Source organism: Stenella coeruleoalba (assembly GCF_951394435.1).
Source record: "Stenella coeruleoalba genome assembly, chromosome: 16".
NCBI lineage: Eukaryota > Metazoa > Chordata > Mammalia > Artiodactyla > Delphinidae > Stenella > Stenella coeruleoalba.
In genome coordinates this window covers 39,372,467-39,388,391 of record NC_137162.1, presented here as the reverse complement: position 1 = coordinate 39,388,391, position 15,925 = coordinate 39,372,467, and the positions used below count along the sequence as shown (strand labels likewise).

Sequence of the window (15,925 nt, the reverse complement as noted above, 5' to 3'; positions counted from 1 at the left end):
AAACGTGCACGAGTTTTCTTTACACCTGGAACAATTTAAATCAGCACAATTTGGGAAGGTAATGATTGAATACTTCTAATAGGGTGGATTTCAGAATAGTCCTTAAGATTATGATAAAGATCAAGGTGAAATAATACAGTCTTTCAGAATATGATCACGAATTTGATATACAGTTCTGAAAGTTAAAAATATAAGAAAATCATATGTGCAATATAATCTTTCCTAAATCACAAGCTCTACAACATCCAACAAAAGGCCTAATGCATAAATGATGTCAGGACAAATATTTGATGTATTATGGAAGGAAGGAAGGAAGGAAGGCAGGAAGGAAGGGGGGAGGGAGGGAGGGAGGGAAGAAAGAAGGAGTGTATTCTGTTCAAAAATTTAAAAATGTAACTAGAATAGTAAAGAATCAACCAGGAAAATCATCTTAAAAATTCATATCCATATTCCTTACAGTATTCTTGGTTTGAATTGTCACGGAATAAAATAGCAGGGAAAAACCTCTCTGAGATATTCTGAGAGGGAATTAATCCTTGACTTTGCTAGACACATCCATTTGCTACCGAAACTAGTCTAATGTGTAAAAACAAAAAAGCAATATAGTGTCATTTTTAAAGCACCCTTGAAATCTGAACACATTAAAAGAGTTCTATTTGGGGAAACATGTGAGTCTTTCATCACTTATTAATGGCAATAGGATCATATTAGGGCCTGTTTAAATGTTCCACAGTTATTCTTATTTAAAGGCTTGTGAAAGATGACAAACAGTGCTCATGTAGCAATATGTTGTCAACATAACCTCATGGATCTAATGTCCTTGACAGAGGACAGTTACTTTTAGGCATCAGCTAAAATCATTTTAATATAGGTACCCATTAAGATACTATTCTTGCCTATACATTTTTAAAAACTAAGAAATCCTTGAAAAATTTTTTCTTTTCTTTTTTTCTTGGGAAAATACTAGAAACATACTGTGTTTGAAAGAGCTATAATTCATAAACAAGATAAAAGTTATAAAATATGTGTAGGAAAGCATAACATGAATATATATACATATATATGTATGCATTTATAAATAAAATGAATGACGCTAGAATGGTCAAAAGAGAATGGACTCAACTCTGGTTTAGATCTAGTTATGTGACCTGTGGCAAATACTTTGCTTCTCTGAGCTTCCAACTCTTCGGTGCTAAAATAAAGAGAAGGCTGGCTATGTTTCATCTAAGGTTATTTCCAATAATAAAATGCCATGATCTCAAATATCTGCAATTTGATATTTCAACTCAGGTACCGTAATGGTACCAAAAGAAGAAAAGTCTTGGTCATATTTTTGGAAAGCATGGGCTCAAGACAAATGTAGCATGGAAATATCGGAGATGACATAGCTCCAAATGTAGCAAACGTAATATGGTAGTATAATTTAATATGATGACTATAGTTCAATTTATGCCCTATTTTTACCCTAAGTGAAACTACTGTAGATTTATTTCTGTATCTGCTTTTGGACAACATATTGTAAATCAAAAATAATTACAGAATATTCAATATTCCAATGGTCTCTGTGAACTATGTCCTAAAATATTCTTCTAAGCTTTCCAGAGAAATCCTCAGGAGAGTTGGAATAATAGGGAGCTTATTATTGTTCTAGTCGTTATGATATAGATGTGGCTTTACTTACATTACTCATTAACTGTTATTTGTATTCATGTATATCGGTATACTGAGTTTGTTAAAAGGAACATTTTCTCAAAAATTAAAGAACAAATTCAGTCCATTTGAATTACTTAGGTAGATGAGAACCACTAGGAATCTTCATGGTGAACAGAAGGCTTTGTGGGAAGATATCCGGAGATAAAAATCATCAGAATGAACCAGAAACAGGGAAAAGGAAATGGGACAGATGACTGTGGAAAAAGGGGAGATCAAGGAAGACAAAGAGTTATGAAGAAAGAAAGAAAATATCTCTTGTCCAACATTAGTAGAAGATGGTAGATTAAAAAAAATAAAATAGAGAAAGAGGAAGAGTAAAATTTGCATTCTCAATTTGAAATTCTGGAGTTATTATTCTGAGATGGAGATTCCATGATTACTACAGCACAGCCTAGAGAGTCTGACACGCCAGGTATGGAGAAGAGTTTCTGTGCCAATCCAACCGGTGTCACTTCGGAGAATCTATACTTCATGTGGAAAGAAGCAAGACCCAGATACTGCATTTGATGAGAGAACTGTAACTCTGCTTGAAGAAGGGAGTAAATAGTTATTCTTTCTTCTCTGTGATCCTTGATTAATTTACTCTTCAAGCCAATATTGCTTAGTTTCTATTTTGAACTGTCACATTGGTGTTTTTACAGTTAGTTTCTAAAACCTTTTGCCAGGAAAAAAAAAAAAACTGCTTCAGTAGAGATTAAGTATTTGCATACTTTGTAAAACATCTTTACTTTCCAATCACTTTGCATCAAACCAGAAGCAGTGCCCGAATAATTCCTCGAAGAAAATTCTAGCCTAGCCCAGAGTTTGGATCAAACATAAAGGCGACCCTGACATTGTGGTACACCTCCACTAGGTGGCAGCAGCAGGCGTGTGTGTATCCCTGTGAAAGACCAGGTTGCAAGGGGTTTTTTAAAAAACTTGAAAAGGGCAGGGGAATTTTAACAGCATAATCTCAGGCAGATGCCTGGGAATCGACTAGATTAAAGATGAAAAAGGACAGAAACAAGGGACTAGAAACAGGAAACAAGCACTGCAACTCATGCTGTCGGTGCTGCTGAAGTTGGAGCTGACTGTGCGAGGAGTCCCCTGAATCTGGCCAAATTCATTGCCCCCTTCCTAGGCGAACTGTCTCCATCCCGGAGCTTGCTCAGGAGGACTTCTCTGGAATGCTGAGGAGAAGGGTAGATGGGGCAGCAGGTGGGCCGTCAAAGCATGTGAATATCAATGCTGGCACAGCTTTTCTCCCCTTCTGTGCTGCCCAGGATTCAGCCCAGCTGTGGCACCCTATGGTACCCCCATTCCCTAGAGGGACCTCACACTGCGACCCTTTTCTAACTACAGAGACCAAATAATCTCTTATCCAAACCAGAACCCTTCTGAGTGTGAAACTAGTGCTATGAATTATCCCATCAGAACATCAGACACAACCCAGGCTCCTAGGGCAAATAGAGACGTATGGCCATCCAATTCCTAACTCTACTTTATGAGAACTTCTCAAGTCCTCAGAGTCCTGGTAGGTAGCTTGAACTTGCCTTTTTATTTTCTCCATTCAAGAGCGCCAGCACAGAGCAAACAAACTCTCAATAAGAGTTTGCAAAGTGAATGATAGCGGCTGATGTTTTGTTAGCATACTCAAAGGACATTTAACCCAACCTACAAACTGTGTGACTTTACAGATGAGGAAAGCTCAGATTCAGAGAGGTTAGGTATCAATATCAATATAGCAGGAAGTGGCAGAACCAGACCAGAAGTCAGCTCCTGACTCCTACACAAGTGTTTTTCCACATCAGCGTCTCAATGGGGATATTAAAATGATTGGGCAATACAATCCAAACTAACTCTTCAACACTTCTCTCACGTGTGAATCAAGGATTTAAAGGAAAAAAGGAAGACTAGTATTACAAACCATCCATCCAAGAGAAGACATTACAGCCTGCCTCTGTGAACGGGGACGCAAAAGCTAACGCTTGCAGGGGGCAGGCAGGTGACAGAAATGGGGAAAGCGGCTGGCCAGGCTGGGGAGACCTGGAGACTGGGTGCCCGGTCTGAAAGGCACAAAAGGCACAGAGCGCAAGGCAGGGGCAGATGACAACCAAGTGGAAATGCAGTCCTGGTGTCGTTTGTTCAATGAAGAGCTAGAAATAAGTGTTTTATGTGAGATCTCCTTTTTAAGCAGAAGAAAGCGAGATCTCCTTTTTAAGCAGAAGAAAAATTGTAAAACCCTGGATAAGCCAAATCGATGTATCTGTGATTTCGTCTTTGACCCATAGGTTGCTGTGGTCCTCAGCTCCCAGACGGCACCTCCGGATATGCTGATTTTACTGGTTTAGGGGTATGACCCGGGCAACGAGATTTTTCTTTTTCTTTTTAACATCTTTATTGGAGTATAATTGCTTTACAATGGTGTGTTAGTTTCTGCTGTATAACAAAGTGAATCAGTTATACATATACATATGTTCCCATATCTCCTCCCTCTTGCATCTCCCTCCCTCACACCCTCACTATCCCACCCCTCTAGGTGGTCACAAAGCACCGAGCTGATCTCCCTGTGCTATGCGGCTGCTTCCCACTAGCTATCTATTTTACGTTTGGTAGTGTACATATGTCCATGCCACTGTCTCACTTTGTCACAGCTTACCCGTCCCCCTCCCCATATCCTCAAGTCCGTTCTCTAGTAGGTCTGTGTCTTTACTCCCATCTTGCCCCAGGTTCTTCATGACCATTTTTTTTTTTAATTCCATATATATGTGTTAGCATATGGTATTTGTTTTTCTCTTTCTGACTTACTTCACTCTGTATGACAGACTCCAGGTCCATCCACCTCACTACAAATAACTCAATTTCATTTCTTTTTATGGCTGAGTAATATTCCATTGTATATATGTGCCACATCTTCTTTATCCATTCATCTGTTGATGGACACTTAGCTTGCTTCCATGTCCTGGCTATTGTAAATAGAGCTTCAATGAACATTGTGGTACATGACTCTTTTTGAATTATGGTTTTCTCAGGGTATATGCCCAGTAGTGGGAGTGCTGGGTCATATGGTAGTTCTATTTTTAGTTATTTAAGGAACCTCCATACTGTTCTCCATAGTGGCTGTATCAATTTACATTCCCACCAACAGTGCAAGAGGGTTCCCTTTTCTCCACACCCTCTCCAGCATTTATTGTTTGTAGATTTTTTGATGATGGCCATTCTAACCAATGTGAGATGATATCTCATTGTAGTTTTGATTTGCATTTCTCTAATGATTAATGATGTTGAGCATTCTTTCATGTGTTCGTTGGCAATCTGTATATCTTCTCTGGAGAAATGTCTATTTAGGTCTTCTGCCTATTTTTGGATTGGGTTGTTTGTTTTTTTGATATTGAGCTGCTTGTAAATTTTGGAGATTAATCCTTTGTCGGTTGCTTCATTTGCAAATATTTTCTCCCATTCTGAGGGTTGTCTTTTCGTCTTGTTTATGGTTTCCTTTGCTGTGCAAAAGCTTTGAAGTTTCATTAGGTCCCATTTGTTTATTTTTGTTTTTATTTCCATTTCTCTAGGAGGTGGGTCAAAAAGGATCTTGCTGTGATGTACGTCATAGAGTGTTCTGCCTATGTTTTCCTCTAAGAGTTTTATAGTGTCTGGTCTTACATTTAGGACTCGAAACCATTTTGAGTTTATTTTTGTGTATGGTGTTAGGGAGTGTTCTAATTTCATTCTTTTACATGTAGCTGTCCAGTTTTCGCAGCACCACTTATTGAAGAGGCTGTCTTTTCTCCACTGTATATTCTTGCTGGGCAACAAGATTTTTAAAAACTCCCCAGGTGATCTATTGTACAGCCAGAGTTGAGCTTTACAATTTAAAGTACAGTCATCATCAGCATGGGCATCAAATGGGAATAAGAAGTGCAGAATCTGGGGTCCCACCAGATTCTGGTGAATCTATGAGATTCTATTGAATTACAGACTTCATTTTTCAGCAGACTCCCAGGTAATTTATTTGAGCAGTGCTAATAATTCTAATAATGTTCACTTGGCAAACAGCCCAGGCCAACGCCAGACTTAAAAACTGCTACTCTATTCCTCATACTGCTCCCCCTCCAAATCTGGCCCTACTGTCCCCAGAGGGCGGAACAGACTTTATGTTTTCTTTTGTTGTCCTGTGCTTTTGTTTTGTAACAGTTTTGCTCTTGTATTGGGGTCTGAAGAAGAAATAGTTCATCTCAGAAGTTGGTGTATCTAAACATTTGCTCTTTTCTTCGATAGGGCAGAGCCTTAATTATGCTGCTAACAGTAAACAGATCTTGTCCCAGGGGCTCCCAGAGACTATGGCTGGCCAAAAAATAATATTATTGGCTCTCTCTCCAAACAAGAACCCGAGTAATCTTGAATCTAACCTTTGGCTTCTTTTATTCCACATCACTGAATTTATCATATATCTTTTTACCTGTCAGATGTCTCTGGCATAAATGTCACTGCACAGTCCCTTATAGGACATAGTCTCTAAGTTTAAAAACTTTCTCCACTGCACAACAGAGAGAACTGTTTTTTTTTTTTTTCAGGATCCAGATATTTGTTTTATTTATATATATTTTTAAAATTTAATTTTCTTTCAAGGTAACAGTAGTGTGGTTTTTTTTTTTTTTTTTTTCTGCGGTATGTGGGCCTCTCACTGTTGTGGCCTCTCCCGTTGCGGAGCACAGGCCCCGGACGCGCAGGCTCAGCGGCCATGGCTCAGGGGCCCAGCCGCTCCGCGGCATGTGGGATCTTCCCGGACCGGGGCACGAACCCGCGTCCCCTGAATCGGCAGGCGGACTCTCAACCACTGCGCCACCAGGGAAGCCCTGTGGTTTGTTTTTTAAACTGCACACGTCTACAAACCTAATAAATAGGTTTTTTCTACTTTTTTTTTAATACAGCAGGTTCTTATTAGTCATCCATTTTATACACATCAATGTATACATGTCAATCCCAATCGCCCAATTCATCCCCACCCCCCACCCCCACCCCACCGCTTTCCCCCCTTGTTGTCCATATGTTTGTTCTCTACATCACAACAGAGAGAACTTAACGTTCCTTTGTCATCTGACATTCTCATCTTCTTTTAGAGCTCTTAGAATGTGTTGGTTTCCCTTTAGGTAAACCTCATCTCCATTTATCTCTTCCTCCTGAGAAAAAATTGATTAGCCCCAATGCCACGCAAAGCAGTCAGTCAATAAACGTTGAAATACAATAATAATAATGACCAGAAAGCTTCATGTTCTTCCTTACACTTGCAGGTTGCCATGGTTACCGCTAAAATCTTGTTTTGTTTCACTGGTCCTTCAATTCTTTTACAGAAAATTCCTCAGGGTTTACTCCTCCCCTCCCCCTCTCCCTCCCCCTTCACTTCCTTGAGGGTCAGTGACTGTCACTGATACAACACACCTGTGCTATGTACCTGTGACTATGTCGATGTAAAATGAAGAACATTATATTTCATGAAACTTGAAGAACCAAATTATAGGAACGAGTTTAAAGGACAGAAATGTGAGAACACTGTGATAAAAATCACAACACTCTACTTTTCCAACTGGGTCAAATTGCAAAAGGATGTAAGAAATAGAATTTTCATAACTAAGTTGCTGTGGTTTCCTCATAGAATAAAAACACTTCTTCTTTAGAAGAAATGCTTGTGAAAGACATTTTTCAATACTGAAAAATGTTACTTTCTCCCCCAAAACAATCTAAAGGAACTCCTGCTCTGTGTATAATGTCTCTGTGACCCCAAGAGGTAGTGTTTCCCATTATGTACACCTGAAAATTTTTCCTTGGATTGTTACTCTGGCGTTAGCATATCTTGAGGCTAGGCTTCTGACTCTCAGCCCCCCAAATGATCTATTGGTGTTCCCTAAATAGCCACTGCATTAGTAAATGTGTCTGCCAGGTTCAAAAGCCCTCCACTCTAGTTTTCTATGAAGCTGCAGTTTGGTGACACATTGAAAAGTTGCATATCCAGGTGCTAAGATATTTCTTTCTGCTTTCAGCAAGAATTCATCATTCATCATACATGATGAACATCATACATGAACAGCTATTGGCTATTTTCTCATTCACTTCCTGCATCAGTCCAGCCCAGAGACCTGGTGGACTGGCTTAGATCTCGCCTTTGCTAATTCCGTTTTGTAACTTAACATTTACCAGACGACAGGGCTTCCAAGAACTAGGCATAGTGTCTAAAGTTAGGTCTTTATGTGACAAGCAACCAACGGCCACTTGCTAGTCTCAAGGTGAGACATCTTAACTGCAGGGCCAAGATGAATGTTCTCGCCTCTTTCTATGGGTTAAATTATGAAAAATTGCTGATATTTAGCCCTTTTGATCTACAAAAATGATGGTATCATATCGTTTAGCATTAGAGCTGAGGAAGAGGAGGGAAGAACATGTTGCCTCTGTGGTTTTGGCATATGCACAACTCCTGAGTCCCGCCTTTCTACACAGAGTGAAGAGTAGGGTAGGGAGGCGAGTCTAAAACGTGTTTCTCATAGGGCTTTGCTAGGCTACTAATCCAAGATATATGCAAGGATTCCTTTGAAAGGAAGATAGAAAAATCAATGGCTAATATTTTCCAAGTCTCATCCAACTAAGAGATACTGGGTAATTATTATATCGGGGGCCATGCGCACTAGTGTAACTCTATTCATCATGACCATAACGCAGCTACTAAATAGAAATACAATTTGATTAAATAAAAGAGAGGCGTCAGTGTGAGAGAACCACACAGCAGGAATGGCATAGGAGGAAATGAGGACGCAATGAGATATGAGGTATGTCTGCAGCAGTAACTCATATTCGATAATGATGGATAGAAGATTCAGTCCTGTATGTTTTACAGTTCTTCTCTTTACTAACCCCCTATGATTCTCTGGCTTACGTTATCATTTTATGATCTTAATGATAGCAGTGGTACATTTTACACCTAAAAGACCTGGCAACTAATTTTCTCGTGTACCTTCTCCATAGCAGAATATTATACATTGCCTCTAACAAGCTATGTGTCCCTAATTATGTTATTAAACCCTCCATGATTCATATGGGGCTAAACGACTAAATGACCTAAAGGTCCCTTCTGGTGAAAAGATGGCAGGAATACTAGATTCAGGCAAGAAGCTTCTATGATGAACTCTACATTCCTGAAAGTAGTGAGGTGAGATACTGTGGTTCAGCTTTTCCCAAACGTGGAATAAACATCACTTGGGAATATGTGAAATGATTTTAGGTGGGACATGAACACCCTTTTTGTTCAATACTAATTATGTTATTTTTTTTAACTTCTATTATGACAATTGATATTGGTTTTTCTGTTTGTGATAGAAATACATTTATTTAAACAAATTAGGGTGAAAAGTGATATATGCTAAGAAAAAGTAGTAAGTGAATGATAGTACCTTGTTTAAGAAGGTGGTGGTAAATGAGGACTGGGAAACAATGCAGGGGTGGTTCTCAATGAGCAGACTGGGGTCATGTTTACTAATTTCTTCTAAGTGGCATTATTTTTGAAATTCTATAAAAGAGACCCATCTTTTTAGAATTTGCTGAAACTATGTCTTTATGAAATGTTCTTCATTGGATGCCTGAATTCTGAGAATCAGATCCTTTCTCAAAGCCATTCTTTGAATTCTGAGGCGTTCTGACCTTCTTCAAAGCCATGGTCAAAGAACTGGTAAGGACAGAGGCCTGGGGGGTCACAGCAAGAAGGGCAGCAAATTGACATGACCCTCTTTAGCCCAGGGAGACCCATCTGTCACCCCTGCATTCTTCTTATACCATCACAGATTCTTTGGAGCCTGCATCTGCCTCGCACTGCCCTAAGCCCTTTAAATGCATCATCTCAAGTTTCCTTTTAACAATCCTGTAATGTAGCTATTTTATCCCCATTTTATGTAGAATGAGATTAAGTATTCTGCTCTGGATGACGCGGTTCAAAACTGGTTGAGATAGGGTTCTCTGTAACTGAAAACCTTTTGGACCTTTAATAAAGAATGTTTTTGAGAGAAATCTAATTGTTTCTGATCAAGATCCAGTACCTCAAAACATGAAATTGTTAGGTGCTATATTCCACTCTAAGGTAGGTGACAAAATACTGCTATTGCCAAAGAAAAAAAGGGGATTACTTTAAATGATCCTGAGTTTTCATCCTAATTTTTGCTGTGCTAAATCTTCAAACGATTTATTTCAAGGGACTTAGGTCTAAACTAATTATTTGATTAGAAAGCCAATTATTTTCCCTAAAATTGTTTCATTCTTCAGCCATTAAATTCACAACATGGGAAGCTTACTCACAAGTATAGAGCTTTTTATTAAAATTTTCTAAGGTTTCTCTCACCTTATGCATAATGCAATCGTTTCCTGATCTCATTTTACAACAACATTTTAGATAATGATTCTTAATTAACTCTGAGGACAACGAAATCTGCATGTGCTTGTATGCACACACACACTGGAAGCTCTAGCTTGCCAGTTTGGGTCACCAGTAATCTCACTTCTTCCAACTGCCAAGAACCCACTAGATAAAATATCACTGTACAGTGAATACAGGGCCTGGACCATGAGGTACTGAAACAATGGAATTGGGACTAAGAAACAAGGGAGTGGGCAATGTCTCTAGGGATAGTTTTGGTTCGGTAGTTTGTGTTGGTAAAGATTTCTTGTGTACCTTGGCTGATGTCACTCATGTGGTCCTCTGATGTAATTAATTGCCTAGAGCCTTGTTTCAAATGTCTCAAGAGAAGAGGCTCTTAGATAAACTGGGATTAACAATATCCTACTGCTGGCCTGGGAAACCTTATAAAAGCCTTGCAAGTCCTATCATTCGAGAGTTCTCCCACCTCAGGGGATGTATATTAGCACTACCATACACACACACACACACACACACACACACACACACACACACACACACACACACACACACACATATGATCATATACGGAAAGTTCTTAACATTGGCCTGGAACACACTACATATTCAATAAATGGATACTATTATTGAGAGGCAGCATAGTGACAAGGAAATAGTCTCTGGGGTCAGACTACCTGGACTATTTATCATATGAATAATATATGATTTATATTGGCTGTGTGACCTTGGGCAAGTCAGCTAACCTCTCTGTGCCTCATCTACAAAATGAGAATAGTGGTAAATGTTATTTCATAAGGTTATTGAGTTAATACCTATGAAACCCCTAAAATAATGTCTATCATTTAGGGGGTACTCAAAGAATGTTAGTTATTGTTAATCATTGTAATTCAGAATGCTAATTAAATCTTTATATTATTCAAATAATTAGACTGCTTTTGCATTTAAGGTCTCTCTGCCCAAGCAACTAAAATTGTAGATATTTAAAAACCAAATAAAAATCATTGAAAATGTGAATGTGGAACCCTAATATTGTTTTTAAGTAATCCTGAAAGGATGTTGTAAATGTCAAGAATAAAATCATCCAGTGTGATATATTTTATAGTGAAGCTCTAAAAGGTACACATTTTGATATGAGTAAGAATGTTAACAGACACTAGAGGGGCATAAAGCTGATTTCTGTAATCACATATTTATGTATTTGACATATTATTACCACAAGCAGTTAAGTAGATTTAGAGAAAGGTACACTATTCATTCCAACATTCCCCCAAATGACTCCAATTCTGAACTTTTTATTTTCATAGCTCGTTGCACACCTCCTTGAAAGCATAACTTACATCTCAGATGACAGAAAAGTTAAGCCTGAAATACTAACTGTGCTATTTTTTCCACAGTACAGAAGAGTGAGAAACAAAAACCACCTGGTCAAGATTACAAATCCACCAACAGTCATTTTTGCCTCTCTTCAGAACTCCTCCTTCTAGCACCCTCTTTTCATCCTCTTTGACCTACCCACCATTTTTATTGTCACCACTTCCGTGCAACATTTACAATGTTCCTACTGTTTGTTGGAGAAGGAAACAGATGCTGAGGCGAGAGCTGGCAGTGATGGGGCACCTCGCTGTTGGGATCAGTCTCCGTGATGGGCATTTTGCACACTAGCTGGAGTGTTCACAAGCTCTGAAAATGGGTGTTGGCATCCCCTTTGTCAACTGAGGGAACTGATGCTCAGGAAGTTCGAATAGTTTGTTCATGGCCACAGAGTTACTACGTGTCATGGTGAGGATTCACCAACCAGTCTGTGTGTCTCTCATTACATGTCTCTGCTGAAAGTCCCTTTCTGGAAGGCTTTGGGTCTTCGGGTTATCAAACTAACAAAAGAAACCAAAACTCAGCAGAGAAAACTGATGAAGGCAAATACACCGAAGTTGACGAGTTATCTTTAGTTTGTAGAACAGTGAGCATATTTTCTTTATTCCTATTTCTCAAATTTTCTATAATGAGCATTCACTCTTTAACAATGTGAACAACACGACTTTAGAAGAATTAAACGTTAAAAAAAGAGAAAGCACTTCTAGAAAAAAGTGTTTCCTAACGAAGGCTTAAGTTATTACTCTTCCTACTGGTGTTTGTGTTTATTTGGGGAACTCAAAAATTTTAAAAAGAAAGAAAGAAACAAAAATCCAATCAAATACAACAAAGTAACAACCAAAAACCTTTCAAGATCCCCCCGCCCCCCACCAAATGCATCATTTATTATGGAATGGCAAATATTAGGCTTATCATTTTGGATTAGAAACGATCTTAACACTTCACATGCCATTCAGCCAACCATCTTGATTTGCCATGATCTGAATCAGAATTAAGTTTCAAAAACATCCTTTTCCAAGGTTTAAACCTCCATGAAGCCTGGATTCAACCTTGCCTCCCTGAGAAGGCCACCTATGTGCTAACAGCTGGACCACACCCTCCCCCAGTGGTACCTCCTTATCTCCTCTCTCAACCTTTCTCTTGCCCTTCCTTCCATCCACACCAAACAAAGGATCCTATTCTACGGGACAGGATGGTCTACGTGCATACCTGGCTCAGCCCTGGGGAACGCGGGCACGCTCACCACCTCAGCCATTTCTCGGAAAAGAAACTGGGTGCACGTTCCCTTCCAGCCACTGCATTCCATTTCCCCAGGACGTGAATGTGTGCCCTAACACTTAGGATCATTTTAGATAGCTGGTTTTCAGAACAATGTAGTTCTAAATATTAAAAGATAGAATTAAGGGCCTGTGCTTTTATCTTCCTTTTTTCCTGGGGCCCTACTGACATATTTTTCTGAAGAATTTTTTCTCTCGCAGTCTTACTCTCTCATTTTCTCTCTCTCTCTCTCTCCTATATAATCAGCCTGGTTCCTTGGATAATAAATGTTTTACAGTAAGTTTAACCTGGTAGAACCCTTGTATGGGACTATTTCATAGTGTGATGAAAGACAAAAGAAATACTGTCAATTTAATTACACATAGCTTCTAGGATCAGAGGATAACATACTCTTTTTTGTCTGTTAAGTATAGGGTAGTAAGCTAAATCCAAATCAAAACTAGACATTATACTTCATGTTATATATACACATATATGTACTTCTTTTTTTTTTTACTTCAATGACGATGTTATTTTTCCCCCAGAAGCAATGTTTTCTCCAGCAACAATGCACTAATTGGTTTTAAATCCATGTCCTTCATTTAGGAGCACAATTATCCTCTGATCAACTTGTTTGTACTTCCCCATTGCCGTAAAACACCATCAAAATATTCAAGAGCAGCATATGGGTGAAGGTCTTTGTTCTATTGTTGATGCAAAAATATAAGTAACTTTGCTCCCAGCTAGAAGAAAAAGATGACAGAAAAGGGATTAAAGTTACAGCTTGGAGCCCATTGAGAAACTGCTAATTGTCATCCAAAGTAGAGAGTGTCATCATCATCAGAAGAGAGGAACAATGCAGGGGTCTTAAAGGAAACTTCCTTTTCTCTCCACCTTCCCTCCTCCCATCATTCTCAACACCCCCCACCCCCACCCCCCACCCCCACACACAAGCGCCAACACATCCTGAAGGAAGTGGGTAGAAACATGTCTTTAACATTTGATAATTTTTCCTTAAGTCTTATGTCCTCGCGTATTTAAACATATATAGTGTTCCTTCCTTACCAGTGCTATTTAAAAATTTGGTTAAACTCTATCAACATTCAGTTATTCAGCATTCAAAATTAACTTGTGAAATGACCTCGCTGTACTTCTCAGAGCTGAAAATCATTAAGAAAATTTGTGTATGGCATGCTATTTACCAAGAAAGCTTTAAAAATAAACATAGCAGTTAAAATTAATGTGTAATAAAAAAAGTTTAAATCATTTTTTAAATCCAAAGCCTAATTTCCTTGTTTCCTGAATGCAGATTTTCAGACCTGCTTTACTACCAGGAGGGTTAAGAGATAACCCATCTGAACATGTCATAACATTTATTTCTTGGCGCATTTTATTCGATGAGTATTAGCAGAGTATGAATCTGCTGCTGCACACGGTGAAATGAACCGCTGCCACAGAAATACATGAAAATGGAAGGGTCTCAGGTTCAAAAAAAAAAAGCCAGCATAATGCTTAATTTTTGCTGAGAAACTTAGTAGTTAACACAATAGGTTCCTTTTAAAACCCCTTCTTACGAAACTGAGTTATTTGTAGTGAGGTGGATGGACCTAGAGTCTGTCATACAGAGTGAAGTCAGAAAGAGAAAAACAAATACTATATGCTAACACATATATATAGAATCTAAAAAAAAAAAGAAAAAATGGTCATGAAGAACCTAGGGGCAAGATGGGAATAAAGACACAGACCTACTAGAGAATGGACTTGAGGATATGGGGAGGGGAAAGGGTAAGCTGGGACAGTGAGACAGTGGCATGGACATATATACACTACCAAACGTGAAACAGATAGCTAGTGGGAAGCAGCCGCATAGCACAGGAAGATCAGCTCAGTGCTTTGTGACCACCTAGAGGGGTGGGTTAGGGAGGGTGGGAGGGGGGGAGACGCAAGAGGGAAGAGATATGGGAACATATGTATATGTATAACTGATTCACTTTGTTATAAAGCAGAAACTAACACACCATTGTAAAGCAATTATACTCCAATAAAGATGTTAAAAAATAATTTAAAAAAATAAATAAAACACCTCCTTTCTCCATCTAGAGAATTCTGGGTCTGTAGGAAAACTAAATTGTTTTTTCCTAAGTGGGTTTGGTTAGAAACAGGCTTTCAACTAAAACCACCTCCAGTGGGTTAAGGCTCATCAATTCTGCTCTGGCATCCTCCTGCCTGGGTACCATCTGCTGATAAAATGACTTCATGTGGCAAACAGGAAGACGGTATGCTATAGAGAAGAAAAGTTAAAAATCTTGATGGACCTACACATTTCCCCTACACCTGGGGCAGGGTTTATGTCCTCAAGAAAGAGGAGAGGAATAATGTGTAAGCTCTTGGAATGAGCGTGGAGAGGAACAGCTGTTGTCAACAAATTGATTTCATTGGTTGATTTCAACAGCAGCAGGCAGGGGGCCCGGAGCTGCTGTGAGCTGCGGTGCCTCCCCACCAGGGTAGTTAACAACATTAAGACAATTCAAGAGGGCCTAACTGGAGAAGTGGAGAGCTAGGATCACTGCAGAGGGAGGAGGGCAGAGAAGTAGAATTCTGATCCACCGGGCACTCCACGGGCCTTCAACAGAGAAAGGAACAAACAGCAGGGTGGACTGCAAAACACCGCGTGCTACCCCATCTTCATGACAGCCCTGTTGTCAGGTAAGAAAACGAATAAGTCTTTCCAGGTCCCACTGTGCAGCTTCCTTTTTAGTACACAGAGCTCACTGTGGAGTTTGCCATCTCCCTAAAGCTCATGCAGACACTACAGGAGATGAAACCAAGTGGTTTCCACATCCATCCTCTGTGTGTGAGAACCCAGAGGGAGCCTCCACATCTTTCTGGATACCGTTCATGGGAGCAAAGCTACCTAATATCAAAACACACGACTAGAGAAGCCGGATGAGGCACAAGTGCAGGAAACTGCTGTCTACAACAGCCAAATATTTAGATCCTAGAAAAAGGTTTCCAAAGGCTTCATTTCCCGAATATACGTGCCAGATGTACATGTCTAGGGGTCAAATTTCCGATATGGTTTTAATCCAGTTCTTAAGTCCGCATGGCTTACATATCTCAAACAGCATGTGTGTATAAGAGAAGAAACTACACTCCTGGTATGGAGAACCTTTTGTAGATGGATTTTTAGTAGTA

At 39.3% G+C, this 15,925-nt stretch overlaps 2 protein-coding genes across 9 annotated transcripts in view; one reads left to right on the top strand and one right to left on the bottom strand.

Annotated features, from left to right (window-relative positions):
* PRKG1 (protein kinase cGMP-dependent 1) overlaps positions 1-15,925 on the bottom strand; it is a 1,402,246-nt gene that overhangs the window by 763,516 nt on the left and 622,805 nt on the right. The window lies entirely within an intron of this gene.
* The window catches only part of LOC307175407 (uncharacterized protein), a 30,640-nt gene continuing 30,082 nt past the window's right edge, over positions 15,368-15,925 (top strand). The window contains exon 1 of the mRNA XM_079900475.1: positions 15,368-15,436. The gene's annotated coding sequence lies outside the window, so the exon portion shown is untranslated. The remainder of the gene's footprint in view (positions 15,437-15,925) is intronic.